Raw genomic sequence first — 19,654 nt, 5'->3', positions numbered from 1 at the left:
CCTTTTCTTTCACTTCCAAGCTCTGAGAAGACAGAATTCATGTACACAGAGTTTGATCCTATCTTCTCTCCTCTAAGTTGGGTTCTTTTAAGATGAATGTATTCTAGACAATATTAAGCATGTGTAGTGAGGGGCAATTCCATCAAGATGTTATAGTGGTTAGCAGAAGACCTGCTAGAGGTGAGAGCAATGACTTTACATTTCACTTCCCTTGGCCCTGGCTCTGCTGCTGGTTTTGTGCTTGAGTAAGAGTTTCACCCATTTAGTTATGTTTATCTCTGTGAGAAATTCTGTTCATAGCAGAATTAAAGAAAAAGCTATAGTGTACTTCATGTATGTATTATATGAATGCCCATCCTTTTCCCCCTGACCATATCTTATCCTGTGATTTGAATTCTAAGGGAGGACAAACTATTTCAGGTTCTGTACTATGTAGTTAAAAAAAAAAAAGTATTTTTGAAAAAGTACTGACTTCACTATATCTCATTTTTAAAGTTCACTCATTCACAGCATTTTAGAAAAAAAGCAAAACCCCAATTCTCAAAACAACAGAAAAGCTACTTTCAGAAGAGCCATGCATCCAATGGACAGGGAATATTAGACCCAAATCTGCTGCTGACTTAACTCTGTGACATTGCCTCATCTGCCTGTCACTTCAGATGCAACATGGGAAAGCAATATAATTTCGTTTCCAAGGTTTACACAGGTTTTTGATGAGCCTCAAATCTCACTTCCACAGAACAAAATCCCCCTCAAAGCTTTAAAGTCATTTCCTCCCTTCTTTCCATTAGTATTGTATACAAATTTACATCAAAAATGTATGTTTCCTTCCATCAGAAGAGATTTTTTAAAAAGTCCTCACCATAACATATGTTTATTGATTTTTGGAGAAACATTGATGTGAGAGAGAAACATCAATCAATTGCCTCCTGTACGCACCCCCATTGGGGATTGAACCTGCAACCTAGGTATGTGCCCTGACTGGGAATCAAACCTGCAACCTTTTTGGCTCCAACCAAATGAGCCACCCGGCCGGGCTCCACCAGAAGAGATTTTTTATGACTTATCAAGTCTCATAACTATATGGAAACCCTAATTGGAATTTCATGTGATTCAGATTTATTTTTGGTTCTTTATATGTCAAGGTTATAAGTATGCTTAAAAGTTATGCTAAATTGAAAGTACAATTAAACTGAAAAATTAACACCTGGGAAGAAGTATTTAGATTATTAGTTTCTGAAAAGGGAATATTTATTATCTGTGTCTAGGATCTGATATAAGCTATAAGATTTGTCTTACCCATTTGTTTTTATGTGTGCCTGGAAGGCATGGTAGGACTTTCAAGGTAAAACAAACAGGGAGATTCCAGGCTAGGTTTTAAATCCTTTGCTCTCTTTGGACCTTTACTCATTAGGGGAGGGCAGAGGGAGAGAGAGAGAGGGACACATCTATGTGAGACACTTGGATTGGTTGCTTCCCACAGGCGCCCTCTACTGGGGCCAGAAATCAAATCTGCAACCAAGGTATGTGCCCTTGACTGAGAATTGAACCTGCAACCCAATGCTCTAACCACTTAGGTAAGCCAGCCAGGTTTTGGTAACTTACTTTTTATCTCAGGTGACGAAGACATATTTAGGAACACTCCTCTGGGTTTCTCATAGGAGGAATTCCCTTCTAGCAAGGACGTCAGTATAAAGGATAACTTCGCTTTTCACAGTGGCTTTTTCAGAGATGTTAGGCACTAGAGACATGAATTTTCTCCAACAAGCTTAATCTCTGACTTCACTTTATAGCTGGGTATAGGAGAACAGAGCTCTTCAGACTGCATCCTATAAGGCACTTCCTCTTTGGGCCTGAGGCAACACCTTGTGCCTCCATCTGGCAGAAGCCTGTAGCCCCATATGACGATGAGCACTATCCTCGTGGGGACTTGGCATAACTAGAGTATCATAGGTACCATTTACTGAGAGGCTGCTATGGTTCTGCCACTGTGCCAACTGCTGTATCACATTTAATCTTCACTTTAAGGATCGAAAACATTTAAGGTGCCTTCCTTTCTATGAAGGTCGAGGTTGTTCTGACAGATAGATGAAGTATTTAATTATCAGAGTTTGGATGTTCAGATCCTGATGCAAACCTTCTTTCTTTTTTTACCTCATATTCCCTTTTCATAGGACATTTCCAAGGAAGAAATCTGCCATCCTTTTTGGAATGCTCTGTTCAATAGCCTCCATTTACATTTCAGTTCCCATCTTTTCCATGAATGTTCCCTAACTTGTCTAACCCTCACTGATTCCCCCCTTTCTGAGTCACCACAGACCTTACAGTTTTGTGACACAAATATTCTATTGTTTTATACCACTTTCTAGTTTGCTTTTGTGTATTTGTTTTGCTCTTGAACCAACTGTAAGTTCCTTGAAGGATTTGATACTTCTCTGTCCCCTCTATGGGTTTGAGCTCAGTACATACTTGATGACCAAATACATGATTGAGGGCTGAGAAGAACCATTTTTTAGGGGAGCATAACCCCCTCGTAGGCTGAATGACTGTAAAATTCTCAGAATTTACTTATTATTAGAGCAGGAGAAGTAGAGTAGTAGTTCCTCTTGTTCCTGTCACTTCTTTGGAGAGGAAACCATTCAGTGAAATGAGGAAATCACTTGGAGACAAATTTAAATAAAGTTTAGATGGGGGAAATCCAGCCAGAGAATCTTAACTCTGCCTGTGATTCTTTGCATCTTTGCTCTACCCATTGAATTTTATGGGACCGTAAGAAGAATCTTGTGAAGCATAATTTTAGGGGAAATGAGTGGAACTCCAAATCACTTGACAAGGTTGTTATCACCTTTATCTGAAATATCTCAGATATTTCCAGTTGTATGAAAGCCTAAAGGACAATATGTAACCTCAAGTATAATGTATTTATTTTAATGAGTTTTTAACCATTTTGATAATAGATTGATATTATTTTTAAAGAATAGATAATCATCCCTTTATCAGCAAATGATAACTTTTTCATAAAATTCCACAGTGATTTACCTCCTCTGCCATTCTAGTTAATAGACAAACAAGTTAAGGCTAAGGGACTTACACAGCATCTCACTGCATAGCCCTTTGTCTTAGCAAAGAGCTAGGAACTAGGAACTTTCTCATGCTCTCCCCAAGCTCCTAGGTCAGTGGTCGGCAAACTCATTAGTCAACAGAGCCAAATATCAACAGTACAACGATTGAAATTTCTTTTGAGAGCCAAATTTTTTAAACTTAAACTTCTTCTAACGCCACTTCTTCAAAATAGACTCGCCCAGGCCAGGGTATTTTGTGGAAGAGCCACACTCAAGGGGCCAAAGAGCCGCATGTGGCTCGCGAGCCACAGTTTGCCAACCAAGGTCCTAGGCCAAGAAGCTCTTTTTTTTCTTCAAATGTAATAGCAGCAGTCACTTAAGTCTTGTCAGCCCAAATGTGATGAATGTTTTACATTCCTCTTAGAATTTCTGCTCAGAGGTTTGTTTTTGTTTTGATTCACTTAAAAAAAAAAAAAAAAAGGAATTTTAAAGAGAGAGAGAAACTTAGTTCACCTTTAAACTTTTGTTCCAAGACTGGTGGGCCATGAGATAAGATAAATCTGGCAGCTTTGCTCCTGTCAGAGCGGCCAATCCTGGAGGGCTGACCTCATCCTTGAGGCTGCTTTTGGTAAAATGGTTTGGAGTTCTTCCAGGCTCAATAGCTACAGTTATGTTAATATTTCCTCTGTGTTTAAGTATGGGCTTTCCCCCTCCAATTCCTCCCACTTTCTTTAGCTGAGTTGTGTGGGTATTGATAGATCAGTAGCTTGTATTTTTGTATAGCCTTTTGCTCTTCTTGATCAGAACTCCCTCAGTTACTGCCCACTAGTCTGTCTTTCCCAGTATTGAGAGATACTTATGGTGGATGACGTTGTTGCCTTTTTTTAGATTTGTGGAAGCCAAGGCTATAGGAAGCTTAACCAGTGGATGGATGGCAGAGCCAGGAAGAGTAGAATTTTGATTCATGAGCCATTATTCCTGCTCTTTAGTCTTATCATTGAGATAACACTATTTGTCCATGTCCATTTAGTGTCACTACGCAAGCAAGCTTGGACTAGTCTGTTGAATTGTCTTAAACAGTTCCACACTTTTTAAAATCCTTATTTAATTTTTATATACAATTGACTTGTCTTATCTACATTGCTTTATCAGTCCATTAAGAAAGAGCAGGGACCCTGGACCATGACTGAAGCCTTTGTGCCAGTGCCACTGGTGATCATATTAGTCCTTGTCATCAACACAGTGCTAGTCAGTGCTAGTAGGTGTAGCTGGGTTAGTGACATGGTGTGGTGAGTAGAGAACTTAGTTGCTGGGTCTATTGTCCTGCCTTGTGCTTAGCATAATGCCTGGTAGATGCTCAGTAAATGTTTGCTGCTCCTGAGGAGTTAAAAGCCCTAGGCTGGCTTTATAGGTTGACATTGGAGTTAACTAACTTTGAAAGATTATAGGAGAATCACTCCTTTTTTTGCTTCTGTAAAACCTGGCAGATGCTTTGGACTACCCTCAGTAACTTGGGAATCAAAGTGTATGATTGGGAAAAGGCAGTCTGCAGATTTCTAGTTACTGTTAAGTACAAACTGTTTGGACCCAATGTCTGCATCTTCCAGGCCTTCATCTGAGGCCCAGAGATTAGGGGAAAACAGAGGAGTCTTCCCTTCATTAAAGACAAAACCACTATTTTCTGCTCCTTCATGTTTCTTTAGAGTCCATTCCAGGTCCCAGAGTGATTCACCTGGTACTCTTTCACCACCTTTATTCACATTATTTTTGGAGGAAGTTAAGGTAAGGTAGGTGGAGGTGGGCAGTGAGCAGAGAAACATCTGACTTAGTCTGCCTACACAACAGATACTGTACAGTACAAAGCAGATTTCACTGTCGTGACTTCATCTGAGCCTAATTTGTTTTCTGGTTTTTGTGTTTGTAAGTCAGTTCTATATGGTTACTTCAAATAGTGGCAGAGATTTGTTTTGGGCTCCCAAAAAAAGTCTAGAAGAGGTTCTTCTTAGTGCACTGTTTTTAGAAATACTCTTTTCTTACCGCAAAGCTTCTACATTTTAATTTATTTGTACATTTATCCAATACTCTTTTTGACACATCTACTGACTATACCTAGGGTTCTTTTCTATGTGCTAGGGATAAATTGGTTGTGAAATTTACCCTCAAGGAGTTTATAGTTCAGGAGACAGACAATAAACAAATAAGCAATTAATTTGTAATTTGATGTCATGTAGCAGTGCATGATGTGCAGGAAAGTAAAGCAGGGTAAGTATCACCAATGAAGTTTACAGCCTTCATTGATAACTTCCTCTGCTGTTTTGGGGAGGTTGTTCTTAAGGTACTGAGTCACTTGAAGTTTGAAAGGAAACCTGCTAATGGGGGAGGTCTGGGGAGTGCAAAATGCTTAGTTGGAAGATGTGGAGGAGAGGTCGCTTGTCAAGTTAGTGGTTCAGACATAAATGTCTTTGACTATAGAGCACACACTCTTTCCAGGTCACCTTTCAGCTTCAAAGCAGAGAGTGAACTTTGCCACCCAGAGAACTTTGAAGTGCATTTATTATTTGTTTTCTCTGTTGTCTCTTTATCACCTCCTTTCCATTGTTGTATCCTGGTTGAACTGTATTAATTTCACCTCCTTCCTTTCCTACTGCCTTCTTGCTGCCTATATTTATTTATTAACAAGAACTTTGAACCTTTGACTTTCTTTTTTAAATGGATTTTATATCCAAATTAACACTTACAATGTTGAGACTTTTGGGGCTATTGTCTTCTTCTCTTCCTAACACTAATTTAAGGAGAAACCAAAGAATGTACCCCCAAATTCAAGGGCCCTTGCCTCTGAGTAGCTGTGTGTCTGAAGTAAGTTATACTGTGGACTTCAGCTTCTTCTGCAAGGTGAGGCATTTGGGTCAGATGGCCTCTAAGGCCTCTTACAGCTATAACATTTCCTGCCAGGTGTTTATGTACACGTGTGTAAATACACTATAACCTGGGGCATCCCCTTGTCCATACAAAAGAACCTATCAAGGTATTTCTCAAACTCATATCTGTGGAATTGTATGTTTGCTATTCTGATGTAATATATGTTCTCTTTTACTGATAATAACTGTCGTTTAGGCTAGAATCAGTAGTTATCATAAACAGAAACAAGGAGTTGGGTGTATGTTGTCTACACCCTTACCTGCCCCATAATACACTTAACCTACCTATTCCTCTACCTACTTCCCCCCAAAACACAAATGCATTATTCCTCAAGCTTGTTATAAAAAAATAATAATTGTATCTTTAAGAGTTAATCTTACTTTGAACCAGTAGGGCATAGGAATGTGAGGATAGTTAGATTGGAGAAAGAACACTACTAATGTGTTGTTATCTGTTCTTGGACAATTTAAAATTGCTGCTGTCCTGTCTTAATCTGCTAAAGCAACTGAGAGAACAATCATGAAAGGGGAGTTCTTCCTCCATATCTGAAAAAGAACCAAGGGACTTTCCTTGGAGGGCCTTCCCACTTTTGCTTGCCCAGCTTTCTTTCCCAGTGGGAAATAATGTTAGTGCAAAAGTCCAGGGAGAGAGAATCTCAACTCTGCTTTTTTTTTTAAAAAAAAGAGGGATGTAGGAGTGCTTACAACAGTTTTGGTGAGGATCCACTAGGAATTAATTAGTGCACCTAACATTTGAAGTAGAAACTGACCACCAGCCAGAGGAGGTTGTAAAAGTCTTTGTAGCATACATCAAGCTTAAGGATTGGGTTGGTGGCCCAGAAATACTGTAGTGATGGCAGAAGCAGTCATAGAAATATTTCTTTGAAAGTTTGTGATGCTGGTGGCTCCACATGGAGTGTCTCTTCATCTCTAAATCCTTATTTAAAGGTAACTTACAAAAAGTAAACAATCAGTTTAAATTAAAGCTACATTCATAGTCAAATATAAATTAAAGGTAAAATGTGTTAGATTTTAAAAAATACAATGACTGGCTATGTGAACAACAGATTTCAGTTTCTGAAGCAGGATGAAACCAATATTTCTTTACATCCTCTGATTACTACTCCAGCTCCACAATATTCAGTCTTTTGTAAACAGTTCTCTTCCTGCCCCCTTCCTTTTTCCCTTAAATAGGAGGCTATGTTTTTTTGTCTTTTCACCTTGTAAAAGCATTCACTTTGCCCTGCAGCACTAGATATAGACAGAACATGACCTAAGAAGAATTAATGGAATTTTATTCTTCCCACATTTTATTTTACCTCAAAATCCATTTATTACCAAAGGCATTTTTTTTTTTTTTTTTGAAGGGGAAGGGATAGCAGAGAAACCTAAAACAAAACTTATAGCCATTTGAGAAAGCAAGCTAATGGTAATTGCAAGTAGACTTGAAAATTAGGAAGCTCAAAGCTTGATTTCTGTTTTTATATTGGCTGTTACTATAGATTCCATCACAGCACTAGGAAAATATCACAAAAATACCAGGGCTTAACAGTTCATCATAATCACCATAAAAGGGCAAATGAATTTAAGCATAAAATTAATATATGCTTTATTTGTAAATGTAAAAATTCACATTCATTCGATCTAAAACTTTTCTATCATATAGATTGTCCCAAAGACTAAGAAATGCTTACTTGGAGAGCCACTGTGACATTATGTATCCACAATAAATCTTGTTTAACTTTTAAAAGGGGTCTTAATGAGTGATTGTTCCTTGAATATGCTTTTAAGTTAATAAAAGGGAAACAGTATTGAAGTGTGTCATTTAAAAAAATTTTTTTTCAAAATTGATGCTTGCCTATTTAAAAAAAATAAAATGCAGACTCTGGGAAACAGCTTTTAGAGCTTTGACAGAGGTTATGATTTTCAACAGTTGAGCTATAGTTTATGGTACAGATGGTACTTTGGGTATAGCTGAAACAGTAATTGATGGTTTCTGTTTCCCTTCTCCTCTATTTGATGCAGAAGAGTGGGATACCTTTTTCCCAAGGCAGGAATTTTTCAGTTTCCAATTACAGCCTATATCAAATAAACAACTTTTTCTATGGCATATTCCGTACTTCTCCACAGTGACCTGGGTGTTGGCCCCTTTCTCCTCATTATTGTAGGCTTTCCTAGATTTGAAATAATAGTTCTAGGGAAATCCTACTTCTTGGTACTAACCTGCAGTTTATATAGCCTGTCTTCGCAACTAATATCATAATATTTCTTTTAGAATACTAAAACCAAAGTCTTGCATTGCTCCAAACAAAATTAGCAAAGAAAAAATCCTATGAAGCAAAAATAGTAGGCACCAATGTCATATACTTTGGAAAACTCACACAGGAATTACTAGAACACAGATAATATCTTGAATTTAAAGCATATAAAAATGTTATGTTTCAAATGATAAATAAAACAGACTATTTAAAAAGAGAAATAATTCAGTCACAATTTTTTTAAGTTTTGTTTTACAATATATGTTCAGACCAAATAAAGTTTGAGTGATAAATCAGTTCTTCATCTTCTATTCTAATGTTTTAAACTTGACATAGCATGTTTTAATTTAATTCCTCTGCTGCTTTTTTATTCCAAAAAGTAAAGTAAAATATATAGGTTTTTAGCATCTTCCAAGAGTTCAGTTATCATACTGTAAAGCTTCATTTACTGCAATAGCCTGTTCAGAGTTTAGTTGTAACTAATTATGGTTCGAAATGCCACTGATTAACAAAATTCTTATATAGGCTTTATCTTTTAAGTTAGTTTTGAACATAAATTATTGTCCAAAATATTACTCTAGAGTAGCCAGCTTATCTTTAATTTTCAGTGCAGTTTGCCATTTACCTACTGATTGGAATTGAAGTAAAAGTTATAACTTAAAACGGTGATGGTTGTTACTTCCTTGTGCAAATTGACATATGCTTTTAAGACATAATGGCGTTTGTAAGATTTTTTTTTAACTTAAAAGACTCACTTTCTCTTAATTACAGGATGTTTTCTAATCTTTTATAATAGATTTACAAAAGGCATGGGGTGGGGTTCACTAACAAACCCACTACCATGTGGCCATGTTTCGAACTCTGCTCTTAAGGGAATTTCAGTCCGAGGAGAGAGAAAATCAGGATAGCATTATTGTATTACAATATACTTCCCTCCACCCTGTCCCCAAAGATTTCTCAATACAGGCAGGATTCAATGTGTAAGCTCACTTGGAAAGCTTATGTAATATATAGTCGTCCCCCACTTCTCAACATTTAAAATTAAATCCCAAATCTGTTTCTTCCATCAAAGAAAACTTTTCCTTTCAAGTTTTGTAGGCGTTGGAAAAAGTTTTGAAGCTAGAGTTCATTGGATGCGCTTTTTGAAACCTGTCTGCAGTTCATGATGCTGGTAACTTTAAAAGCTACCTACCGACTATCTGGCTCTCTGACAGCAGTGCCCCTTGCTGGAGCAGAGCGGCTCTCCCGGGCTTACCTGAGCTGCCTGCGCCGGGGCCGGGCGGGGGCCGCAGTTGCGCCGCGCTGCGAGCGGGCTGTGCGCGCTCCGGGAGTCGCCCGAACAATGCGAGCTGGGCGCCGAGCGCGCCCGGCCTATGGGCGTTACGTCACTGCGCTGCCTTATAAGGCGCTCCGCGTGTGCGGCGCGGGCGGCGGGGGCGCCGGTGACAGCCAGACCCACGGTGCTGGCGGTGCAGCAACGTGCCCGGCTCCTCCGACGCTCAGACCTTAGGAACGGACCTTGGGTCCCTGGCTGCCTGCAGAGAGGAATGGGCGGCGGGCCTGGGACGCTGGCGCGCTCCTCCCGGGCAAACCAAGTCATTGGGGGTCATGGTCGATCCGCTTGTATTTTTCTCCCTCTGCTCTGGGGCTCTAAAGCTTCTATTATTACTTAGGATTCTTAAATACACATCCTGTGCTTTTAAAAATACTATTGTTTTATTTTAATTACAGTTTATATTCAATAATATTTTGTATTAGCTTCAAGTGTACGGCTTAGTGGTTAGACAATCACATACTTTACAAACACATCTGTAATTCTATTTAAACTTTTGTAAATACATTTTTGTACATTTGTTTTTTTGGTTGCTTGGGGGGAGGCAGGAGAGGAAAGCCAGAAGTCTTTTTGCTTTGAGACATCTCTGGGGGTGAGTTAGACTTCAAACCTCCTCTTTCCTCTTTGTAAAGAGTAGGGGTCCTCAGAGGATAGTATTTTATTTCCTGATGATGTAACCACCAAACAATTCTTCAAGTGATGATGGGAAGGCCAGATGAAATCTTATTTTTTTAGTGTTTTTCCTGAAAGAAACTCTTAGTTCCTCATTTCTGCTTGCCTGTGTTTTAATGAAAGTAGATAAAACTAATCTTTCTATTTGGCAGGGAAAATATTTATTAAAGAAATTAAATGTTTGCTGCTGTACTTCCAAAACAAAAAAGTATAAAAATAGAACTTTAGAACCAGTTTTAATCCATATGTTCTCTTCTATCAGCAAACAAAAGACATGATCAGAAAAAGGAAACTGACTAAATATTATTGAATTAAGAGATTTAGCCTCCTAATTATTTTGCACATCAATAAGAGAAGTAATCTCTAAAATCCTAGCCAACTCTATGAATCTGCTAAATATATTAGATATGTGGCTGCCTTATTTGCAAGCTTCAAATTAATTGAGTAGTTTTAATAACTTGAGTCTATTTAACTCTTTTTAAATTACATTAAGATAGGATTGCTTCCTATTATGATGTACATATGTCTATAGAACGATTGTTTCCATATGTTTTGTCAAACAAGAATAATTAAAATAGTGTGCTTGTTTCTTTTTCTTAGTGTGGAGTGAAATAGGCTGATTACAGAGAATGTACAGTTAGTGAAAATGGTGTGGAAAAAAGATGCAGGGTGTAAAAATAAATGCATCATCATTTGCTAAATTGTCGGCTCACTTAGACAATTCTAGATCACTCTACCTGCCTACTGAGAAGCCTAAATTAAACTAACCCCTGCTTTTCATATATACTGGTGTGTTTTTTAATTTCAATTTTTTTTATTGTTGACACTATTGTCCATATACTACTGTAAGAGAAGTGAAGGACCATACTGTTCAACTGAATTTAATATTTGATTTACAGTTTTGTATTAACCTTTTATATGTTGGTCTGTTAGTTTTATTACTCTGCCTTATACTTATAAAGTGCATTTGAATCTTTTTAGTCTCTTATGCTTACTTTGTGCTTACTAAACATCCTTTTTGGGACTTTTATGCTAGATTTGATTTATTATACATAAGATGAAATTACTGTTATGAAAGGAGCATGAAGCATAAACACCTGAATCTCAGCTTCAAACTGGTAACATAAAGTACTTGTACTTTAAACTAGTATTTGTAACTTGTTTTGCCTCCTTTTTTCTTTTGCTGGGTACAGAGGTTTCTTAACATTTGACACTGCCTTTTATTTATTTCTCACATTTTTGTACTCATGCTTTGTATTTATATATCCCACTTCTGTAAAATTTGTCAGTATTAGTTCCTCCTTTTCTTCAGCTGGGATAACTGAAGAACGGAGAAGTTAAGTGAATACAAGAGTCGTCTAGGGCTTTTGAGGTGAGAGTAAAGAGGATTAGGACTCCTACTCCTTGTGTGCCTTGCCTGGTGCTGTTACTCCCTGAAGTACTGGTCTCTGACCCAGTTATCACTCAGTGTTCCAACTGAGGTTGTGGTACGTGCCCACTCTCTTACGGAGCCAATATGAACTCATTTGTTGAGCTCTTAATTCAAATTCATGCCAATCACTGTATTTAGTGTTCTGTGTGCACTCCACCATTTAATCTACTCAAAACATCTCTACCAGGTGTACCAGTTAATAATGCAGATTTTGTAATCAAAGAGAACACGATAATTTGAAGAGAAACATCAAAAGTGCTTTATTCAAAGTCATGTCCATCGCTGGCTACACATTTCCTCCATCTTTCAGGTACTTTGTGGATACCATCCCAATAGAACTTTTCTTGTTTTGAGGTAAACCATTCAGAGACCCAATTTTCCACTTCTTCGTATGTTTTGAAGTGCTACTCAGAAAGTGCGTGTGCCATCGATTGGAACAAGTGGTCATCTTGAAGGAGCAAGGTCTGGTGAATACAGCGGGTGGGTTAATACTTCCTAGGCAAGATCTTTTAATGGATCTTTAACTGGTTTTGAAGTGTGTGATGGTACGTCATCATGAAGCAAAATTACTTTGCCCTGTCTTCTAGAACATCCTGGTCGTTTCACAATCAAAGTGTGGTTCAAATTGATTATTTGTTGTCGGTAGCGATCAGTATTAACTGTTTCACCTGGTTTTAGAAGCTCATAATACACCGCACCTTCCTGATCCCACCAAACTCAGAGCATTGTCTTCTTTCTGAAGCGATTTGGCCTTGCAGTTGATGTTGATGGTTGACCTGGATCAACCCATGATTCCCTGCGTTTGGGATTCTCAAAATAAATCCACTTCATTGCCAGTCACAATTCGATGCAAAAAAGACTTTCTTTCATGCCATTGAAGCAATATTTTACTGATGACTTTTCGGTTTTCTATTTGTCTTTCGTTCAGTTGATGTGGTACCCATTTTTCCTTCCTTTAATATCTTTCCCATTGCTTGTAAATGATAGGAAATTGTTTGCTGAGCAACGTTTAATCTTTCTGCAAGTTGTTTTTGAGTTTGACACGCATCTTCATCTAATAATGCTTGTAATTGTTGGTCTTCAAACTTTTTTGGTTGACCTGGACGTACTTTGTCTTTCACATCGAAATCATCACTTTTAAACGTTTAAACCAGCGTTCACAAGTATCTTGAGAATGGAGCATGTTCACCATAAGCTTCCTGAAATTTATTATAACTTTCAGCAGCACTTTTCTTCAAAATAAAGTAATGAATTGAAACTTCCCGCAAATGCTCTTTTTGGCACGAAATTTGACATTTTTAAGCGTAAAAATATCTATGATGTTAACACCGTCAGAAAATTTGACATATGAAGTTTTGAAGCTTGTTGTCAATACAACAAAATAGCATACATATCAAATCACATATATATCAACATATGTGTAACTCCATCTATTGAAAAAAATCTGCATTATTAACCAGGACACCTGGTATTTTCTAGATTGAATGTTGAACTAAGAAAACCAAGACTCACCTTTGTAGGCCACACACCAGAGCTACCCTTAGGGAGTATTGTTCACATTAGGTCTGTATATTTACTAAGACAGTTTTCTTGAGGGTGTTAGCAGCATGTCTTGTTCTAATAAAATTAGAATGTTATAACAGTTTTCCAACAGATGAAAGTAAAGGGTCTTGAGTTAGGGGGATCTTTGACAGAAGAACACCCTGTGTCTTATATCACAAACTCCAGCCAGCCATTGGTATTGTGCTCCATTGGCCACATGAGTTGACCAGCAGATTTTTATTTATTTCCGTCTTTTCACCAACATTCTCTTTGAGATGTAATTTTTGTTCTCTTGGCTTCTGACATATATTTATTATGAAAAGAGTTATGAACACTGTGCCTCAGTCTTGGCTGGGAAAATTTTATTTCCTTTTAAGGAAAATTTTACTGTACAATTGCTATATGAGTCTTGTTTTATAATCAGGAATTTCTTACAAATCATCACATCTACAAATTAAAGTCCTTTCTTCAATTAGAATTCTAGATTTATGATTCAAAGCAGCAATAGGTTTAAGTTGTTATTTGGAAATAATACAAAGGAATTTTCCTACCAATCTAATTGCCTTCTAATGTTTAAGACGGGTTTATAGGCCACAAGGCTGGGAACTAAGATGTATTGATTCTGTTGAACTGTGTGAAGTCACTTTTGTTAGATAGTCAAAAACAGTTGAATATCAGCAGTTTCCCATGGTTCAAACTAATGCTATGTTATTACAATGACCACAGCAACTAGTATTAGTAATGTCCACAATGTCCTTGCTATTTAACTTTTAATATACCATTAACTAAGCATGTCAAAGCCAGTTCCTCTTTGTGAAGTAACTGTTCTTATTTTCTCTCATGTCCTGTCTTCCTGCCTTTGTTTCTTCTTGTGCTGGTGAAGTCTTCCAGTCATCCAAATAAGTGCCAGAGAAGCAGTGTTCATAATTAACTGAACCTTTCAGCTGTCCACAGTTTTCATTACGGGTTCATTCATCAGTTGAGGGGTGATGTGTGCTCCCTGAAAGCTCTGCTGCAGGATGTGGAATGCTAACTTTGAATGCGACACATTTGCTCCTTTATCTCTGTAGTATATGTTGAAACACTATAGCATGCAAAGAAAAAACAATTCTTATAATGGGCATGGTCCTGTATGAGAAGCTGAACAGAGTGGGACAGATACAGGACAGACAGCATGGGAAGAGGCAGAATTCTGTGGTCCTGCTTTGTCAGGCTGTAGTTGATTGGTCAGACTGTGCTTTTGGCACTAAGGTACTCCATCTCAGGGAACATTCTGACACCTCATTGGCAACCTTCTTGCAAAGCAGCTTCGCATCTGAACTTCAGGCAAACATGACCTCTCCTCTGTTGCCACATAGTTTATGAGGAAGGCTGAGTCTGAGCACACAGGTGGGCAACTTTAAAATGGGGAGCCAGAAGGAAAGTCTGAGGGGTGAAAGTACCTTCTCTCCATGCCAGGGGCAGTTTTCTTACTAACCTCTTCCTTTCACTCTTCTTTCTGTTCCTCAGGTGGCATCTCCCTAGCTCTGTACATATACATGCCCACACAAAATATTTCCCCAGGCAGCGTAGCACTTCCTCTGTGCACTGAGAGCCTTTCACCAGCAGTTAATGGCCTATAGGGAACTTGGATTTACATACAGACCCTCTCACTTATCTGCAGCCCAAATCTCCCCTTCCAGGCCTCCATAGTCCTTGAAGTTTCTAGAGACTCTTCAACTGTTCCTATTCCTACTCCACCTAATTTGATTTTAGAACAGGGACCAATACCCTTAAGAGCTCACTTGGGCTGATTTTAGCAACAGTGTCAGTGGTGATACTAGGGATTGGAAAGCCCTTTATGAACTTTAAAATGATTACTATTTTGTGACTTTAAAATTAATTTAAAAATAGTTCAGTGCCATTATAATTTGCAAAATGTAGAAAACTAGAAGACATTTTGCACCTAGTCCTCCTATTTGAATACTGCCAACTATTAACAATTTGATGTACTGCCATTTCTTTTTAGTTATTTTCTAAACATTTGTGAAGCATAATTGTTTTCATCCTGTGGGCATATGTGTGTATTATGTGTCTTTTACCTTTATTAAATATATTTTAACCATGTTCATGGAGTTTCTATAGACATTGAGTTATTTAAAAAAACATATTTACATATTTTCCCTAGAAATGGTAGTCACAAAGTCAATCACTGCTTACTATCCCCCTGGTATTGCCATGGTTTTTGTTCTTCACTAAATAAAGTAGGGATGTCTGTGTCTAATAGAGAATCTTCTGTTTAGAGACCTTCTGGTCTTGGTTTACATGGGATGCTATGAGTTGGCTATGTGACTCTAGTGAGCTGCCAGTAGGTGAGCAAAATGACTTGGAGAGAATGAAGAATTGATAATATGACGCCACCATAGAATTATTAAATGGAAAGCAGGAAAAGCCTGCTGTTTAGGTCCAGTCCATTTGCTTATTTATCCCTGCAAACATTTTGTGTTTCCTTGGTAACTAATAATAGTTTTGAGAAATTGTTGAACTCAAAAGTATTACTGCAGGATTTAAAAAAATCCTCAAATCACAGAAATTAGAGACGGAAAAGACCTATTAGATCATTTTTGTCCCTTGCCAGTACAGATTGTTCTCAATGCTTTGTCCAGTCCATTTTTTAAAGGGGCCTTGTCAAATAGTTTGTACACCTTATCTGTTTTAGGTAATGCATTTTTAAAGAAACCACTCTGACAAATTTTCTGTGTAATTGTGGAGCTTGATTTCAGGGTAAATATTTGTGAAAAAAGACCTTTGGGTTTAAAGTACAATTTAACAGGTTTTATTAGTTGGAGGTCAGTGGAGCTGTTTAGGATGTAACTGGAATAGTTGGCTAACTAAGGGTAAAAAATGGGTAAGTTATGTTTAGTATATGTTTCCTTTTATCATTGGAAACTCAAATATAGCAATGCATGAGAATTAACTTTTAATTATGTAAACTAATTGACATAGGTCTAGAAGGCCTGAGGAAATAAAACACGGAAGAAGTAAGGAAAAGTAGGAGTGAGCCCTAGTCAGTTTGTTTAGTGGTTAGATTCTAACCACTGTTATGAATCGTAATGTAAATATCTGTGTTTTCTGATGGTCTTAGGCGACCCTGCTAGCGGTTCTCAACCTGTGGGTCGAGAACCGCTGCTGTAGAGCCTAAGACCATCGGAAAACACAGATATTTACATTACGATTCATAACAGTAGCAAAATTACAGTTATGAAGTAGCAACGAAAATGATTTTATGGTTGGCGGTCACCACAACATGAGGAACTCTATTAAAGGGGGGTCGTGGCATTAGAAAGGTTGAGAACCACTGGGTTAGAGCATCAGCCTGCAGACAGAAAGGTTGAGGGTTCAATTCCAGTCAAGGACACATGCTTTGGTTGCAGGCTTGATCCCCAGCACATGCGGGAGGCAACTAATCAATATGTATCTCTGGCATCGATGTTTCTCTCTCTCCCTCCCCCTCTTCACTCCTCCTCCCCCTCCCTTCAACTCTCTCTAAAAATCAATGGAAAAAATATCCTCAGAGTGACAATTAACAAAAAAAGAAAAGAAAAATAGGAGTGAAGTGGTTCCTCCCCACTTCTGCTTTGCCCATTACTTTATAGTAATTACTGCTTGGTGTGAAGGTGGAGTCTAACGGTAAAATCTTTTCCTTCAGTCGGGCAACTTCTTCTGAATACCACCAAGGATTGATTAAACTGTCTCATAGACTAAATGCTTCCAGTTCCCTGTGTTATGGCTAAAGATGTCTTCTCTGGGAAAAATAATGAACAAATTAAGACTAAGAAATGTGCTTTGAGTTTTATTATGAAGGATGATTGTTTCATAAAGTTACATTTTTTCGAATGTAAAAAGGCCTTCAAAAACATCTCTATTTGTTGCCTCCTCTTGTTCCCTCCTAGATGAGATCATTGGAGCTCAGAGAGGCTAAAGGATTAGCCCCAATGTCAACAGTAAATTGGTGACTCAGCCTCTACGTTTTCTGGATTTGCGTATCTCTGTTGAGAAATGTGAAAATTAAACAGTGGGGTTAGAACTGTCAAAAAGAGTAAGTCTGAAATCCTAATTAATATTAGAATAATTTTCCTATGTTTAGGTAAATTACAGAACTAATTTGGAGCATTAATGAGCTAGTTATTCACTTATTTATTAACAGTGCAATCATTTTACTGCATTTCTTTTCAATTGGAAATTTGTATGTTGCTGGTAATTAATTCAAGTCATTAAGATTGGCCATTGGTTGACAATTCTGGCCAAAAATTTAATAGAGAGGTCTGAGCTTTTAATATTCTGTGTTATTATTTAATACCATTGTCTTGCGTGCTTGCCAATTGGTCATTCTCTACAGGAGAAGTCCTATTAAAATTTATGTCATTACGTATCCAACCTGCCTCATAAACTACACAACTAGAAGTGATTTCAAAAGCCTTGTAATATTGAATTCAATTATCTCTCAAATGAGAACTTTAACTTTCTTTCTAGGAGCTGGTGCATATACATTAGGTGTCATTAGTCAGTTTCATTAGTCAGTGCTGCACAGTTCCAGGGATTTGTTACTTCCCCATCAAGCCCATTTTATTCCAAATAGAAAACTAGCTTCCTCACAAGTTAAATTGTCAGATTTTAAAACCTATCAGAATTTTAATCCTCATCTAAAAAATTTAAGGACTTTGGAATACTTTAACACTGAGTACCTTCCCAATATATATTGTTGTTGTCATCTATTATAGTTCTTCATTAATTCTACAAGATGCTCTCATCATCTATTATTATTTTTTAATCAGTGTTGCTTTAGGTATGTAGTATGTTTACCACTTTCTTTGCTCATCAATCCTTTTTTTATTCCAGACTTCCATCTGGGATCACTTTCCTTTAATCTAAATGCATCCTTTTGAAGTTCTTTTATTGGAAGCCAGCTCTTTGCAGATGCTCTCTTTTTACTTATTTGAACACGTTTTTATATTATGCCATTGTTCTTGGGAAGATTTTAATTTTGAGTATAGACTTCTACGTTGATGCTTGTTTTCTTTTTTTTTTTTATTGTTTAGAGTATTACTTATATTAGTACATATATCTCCTTTTTTTTTCCCCATTGACCTTCCCCCAGCCTCCCCTATCTCCTGTTGCATGCCCTCATCCCAACCCCCCCCACCCCCCAGTGTCTTGTGTCCATTGGTGTGCTTATATGTGATGCTTGTTTTCTATCAGCCCATTGAAGTTATTATTCCACTGACTTCTGGCTTCTCATGTTACTGTTAAAAAGTCAGTCACCCGTCTAAATGTCATTCCTTTTCTCTGTAGCTGCTTTTACGATTTTCCCTTTGTCTTTGATATTCTGCGATTTCATTATTAGGTGTTTAAGTACAGATTTATTTTTATCCTTTCTGAGTTTCATTGAGATTCCTGAATATGTGGACCCGTGTCTTTTCAGTTCTGGAAATTTCTCAGCCAAAATTAACTCATCGAATGTGACTTCTGGAAAATTTTTTTTCTCCTTACCTTTTAAACAGACACATGTTAGACCTTCTTACTCTGTTCTTCATATCCCTTAACTACTCTTCCAGTTGTTCTATCTCATTAGCTCTTTAGACTGTATTTTATAATTTCTTCAGATTTTTCTTCCAGTTAAATAATTCTCATTGCTGATCTGCAGTTCTATTTTTCATTTCCAAAAGTTTCTCTTTATTCTCTCTAATTTGTTTGGCCTTTAATAGTGTATTACTCTTTAAGCCCCCCCCCCTTTTATTTTTAACATATTAAATATATTTTGCATTCTGTCTGGGGTATTTAAATATCAGTAGCCCTGATTCTACTGTCATTTCTTTGGCTTTATTTTAGACTGTTCCTTGCCTTTAGCCTTTAGTAACTATGGAATAGAAGCAACAGATGTAATGCTTTATTGATAAAATCAGAAATTTCTTTTTTTCTGTGGAAAGTGAATGCTAATATCATGTCACGTGTTAATCTTTTTCGTTTAACATGACATTTTTCTGTGGGCTGAATTTATTCTGCTTATTCTCATAGAATATTTTGTTTGACAAAGTGAATTATTATTAATGCTTATTAAGAATTATTATTAGTGCTCCTTAAGAATCTTGGCTATAAATAATAATGAAATTGATCATTATGCTGACCTTCTGGCTCATGTTTCTATATTCTATAGTTCTGATTTAGAAAGAGTTCAGGTAATAGTTTACTTCCTTTCTCCCCAGATTGTTCCCTTCCTCTTAATTCACTATCATTCTTTTTCACTTAAAAAAAAAAAAAGGAAATTAGTTTTAAAATATAGAAACAAAGTAGTAACAAAACTGAAGAGGTTCAATGGATAGAAATGTTTTTGTTTCTGAGGGTTCTGCTGGCCAGTATTTTCTGATTTTGCTAAAGACCAAACTTTTAGTTGGAAGAAA

The 19,654-nt window shown here is 37.3% G+C and overlaps 2 protein-coding genes across 3 annotated transcripts in view; one reads left to right on the top strand and one right to left on the bottom strand.

Moving 5' to 3' along the window:
* CMSS1 (cms1 ribosomal small subunit homolog) overlaps window positions 1-19,654 on the top strand; it is a 415,355-nt gene that overhangs the window by 51,648 nt on the left and 344,053 nt on the right. Inside the window, exon 2 of one of the 2 annotated variants that reach the window (XM_080654118.1) lies at window positions 17,150-17,295. The exons of the other annotated variant lie outside the window; for it this stretch is intronic. The gene's annotated coding sequence lies outside the window, so the exon portion shown is untranslated. The remainder of the gene's footprint in view (window positions 1-17,149; window positions 17,296-19,654) is intronic. 2 annotated transcript variants of the gene reach the window in all.
* Window positions 1-19,654, bottom strand: part of FILIP1L (filamin A interacting protein 1 like) — a 337,453-nt gene that overhangs the window by 43,398 nt on the left and 274,401 nt on the right. The window lies entirely within an intron of this gene.

Source organism: Plecotus auritus (assembly GCF_963455305.1).
Source record: "Plecotus auritus genome assembly, chromosome: 2".
NCBI classification, from domain to species: Eukaryota; Metazoa; Chordata; class Mammalia; order Chiroptera; family Vespertilionidae; genus Plecotus; species Plecotus auritus.
The sequence above is the reverse complement of the archived record's forward strand: the minus strand, read 5'-3'. Positions and strand labels throughout refer to the sequence as shown.